Source organism: Podarcis filfolensis (genome assembly GCF_964270895.1).
Source record: "Podarcis filfolensis genome assembly, chromosome: 4".
Taxonomy (NCBI): Eukaryota; Metazoa; Chordata; class Lepidosauria; order Squamata; family Lacertidae; genus Podarcis; species Podarcis filfolensis.
In genome coordinates this window covers 56980710-56983604 of record NC_139607.1, presented here as the reverse complement: position 1 = coordinate 56983604, position 2895 = coordinate 56980710, and positions in this window count along the sequence as shown.

Sequence of the window (2895 nt, the reverse complement as noted above, 5' to 3'; positions counted from 1 at the left end):
GATTGGAAATATGCTTTGCAATAGTTGCATCTGAGCTCTTTGTGAAGCTGAAGCAATTAGAAAATGGAATGCAGTGGCGCTTGAGACCTTCTGCTGGGAGCTAATGGGCTGCAAAAGGAGAGGAGATCTAGCAGTCAATGAATCTTGGAAAGAAGCAGAGGAGAGAGAGCTACAATGTCTATAAACTATGACAGCTTGTGTGTTAGTTTGCTATCAGTGCATGACTTGGATGCCTAATAGCCTACAGTCACCTTAGTTGTAATTTTCCTGTAACACCTTCCCAGAAATTAGGAAGCTGTTGTTTGAAACCATACCTGAGAAGAACTTGTACAATGAAGGCAGTGTCAAAACAGCGTTTTACATCTGTTGATGTAGTAAGAGAAAATAATGAGAATGTTAAGAATCTCTGGGAGATACAGAACTTCCCCCATGGCCTCATTCTCTCCTAACTAGTTTGGCTGTAATTGGCATGAGACAACACACCTAACAATGTCTAGCAGCCAAACAAAGCTTTGGACCTGATGTCATTTAATGCCTTTTTGTAGATGACATTCTCCTGGAGTTGTGGGTATATTTGTGGTGGGTAATTTTTCAATAATATTGTGACATAAATACAATCCAGTATTTTGCAACAAATGTCTTCCATGTCATCCAAGTGGAAATGACCATCAGTAATTACTTCCCTATGAATTTCTGTTACAAGGACAGAAACATGCCCCTATGCACCGCTTTTGCCAATCGCCTTCCTAATCCTACACTGGACGCATTTCTCAATCGGTGGCTCCTACATGCTGCAGCCACTTGTGTTTCTGAACTGGAACTGAGCCAGCAATCAGCTCTGACGGATGTTATATTACTCAAAATGCAATGCCCAATGCTAAGCTGGGCATGGTGCATGGATAATCTAACATGGTGTCTAGTTGCTGTAGTTTACAACTGAGTGCTCACTTGCATCCCATGAGGAAGTTCTGCTATTGCTCTCTACCATGAAAACATGTTGTGTGTGTGTGGAGGGGGGAGCAGATGAAGTGAACAACTTGCAGCAGCAGCAACAACAGTGGTGCTCCATGGCTTTGGTAGTGGCGATGGCAACCAGGGCAACCAGTAGTAGTCCTGAAGGATGAACAGGATTGGGTAGTGACAAGCAACCCTGAGACCTCAGCAGGTTCCTAACGGTGCTGACCACTGATGCCAGGAGTGTGACAACCTGATTCTGTATGCATTTCCTGGATTAGTATGATTGTCTTATGCAAAACTTGATGGTGTGAGGGGCATCAATGCATTAGTGATCCAGCAAAGTCTCTCTCCCAAGAAGCTGTACAGAAAATGCAGATTGTGTGAAGCCAAGTGTAATGTATTTCCCCCTGCTTGTTCCATTATTAGTATTTTTTTTTTTTACAGGCTGGTAATAAAACAAGCACTTTCCAAAAGTGTAAAAGTGCATCATGAAAGCAGGGTCATGAGCTTGTTCAGAGATTTGTACAGACTAATTCTGAATGTGCAATGACTACCTTTTGCTGAACTCTCTTACATGTGGGAGGAATTCATAAAGATATAGCCAGTAAAACATATTCCTTCATTGGTATTTTTTTTTCTCTCTCAATCTCTCTCTCTTTTAAAAAGTAAAGTATTTAGTTTCTCTTATCCTAGTGATAAATACACATATGCTAGATGATCTTTGAACCTAGAATTCTGGAGTAAAAGAAAATGAAATAAAAGGTCAGAGGAATGAAACCAACTTACAAAGAGATCTCCATGATGAAAGAGCTTTATTGTTCCATGGAATGTCTATAAAATTGTCTTTGTTTTTTTATTTCTCCAGCACTAAATCTAAAGCTGTTGCCATCCTTGCCGCATTTCTTCAGAGCCACATCCATAATTCTGTTTCTCCTTCGCTCAAAGAGGTGAAGCGCCCATTGCAGAAATAATAGGCAATTTTGAAATCCATTCAGAGGTGTAAATTATGCAAGTCTTAGCCAAAAGAAATCAGTATAATCTGCAAAGAAATACCATTAATTTTAGTGCCCAGGGACAAGCTTAATCTAAGCCACCAGTCAATAAGAAAACCCTGTAAAAGGGAGATACTGCAAAATGATGTTATTTATAATAATGAAGAGTTGACCGTGATTAATAAGTATTTATTTTTTCCATCAAAAACTGCTCCGACTAGGGAAATAAATGTGTGGTCTTCATTGCTCTAAATATATTATACATGAGAAGAGAAGAACAATACCATATCTCACTTTCTATAACAGGAAACCCGTCCATTTTATTACATTAACACAGCAATTCCTTCTGTTTATGCCATTTACTGGTGGCATTCCAAATCAAGAAATGGTATGAACACTATATCCTGTGTGATGGTCTTATAAATTAGACCACTCGAGTCCCTGACAGCCTATAATATATATCCTGGAAGAATTAAGGAGGTTGAAAATAAAAATCATCCCCTATACTAGACTGCATAATGTAAAGTATAGGATGATATAAATTCTATCAGTGTACTGTCCATACAAGGATGGCTCAGGCTGCAGTCACACATGGGATTTACTCTGATAGTTTTACTGCTCATAGGACTACCACTCCTGTTTCTTTCACACTGCAGTACCTCGATCCTGACATGTCACACTAAATTCCATTCACATTCTGGCTGTTACCTACAAAATTCTGACCCTGAAGTTAAAATAAATAAATTCAGCTGACCTTTTCTGTGTGATTCGCCATGTTATGGTCTGCAAGTTCTTTGGGGACATGAAGAAAACAGAAGGATGGATAGGTGTCAGCATCTAGCTACCCAGAGTGGAAGTGTCTCTTTTATATTATATTATATATAGAGAGAGAGAACAAATGCCTGAAACTTAAAATATTCAGTCTTTGCATTCCATTCTTAAATAT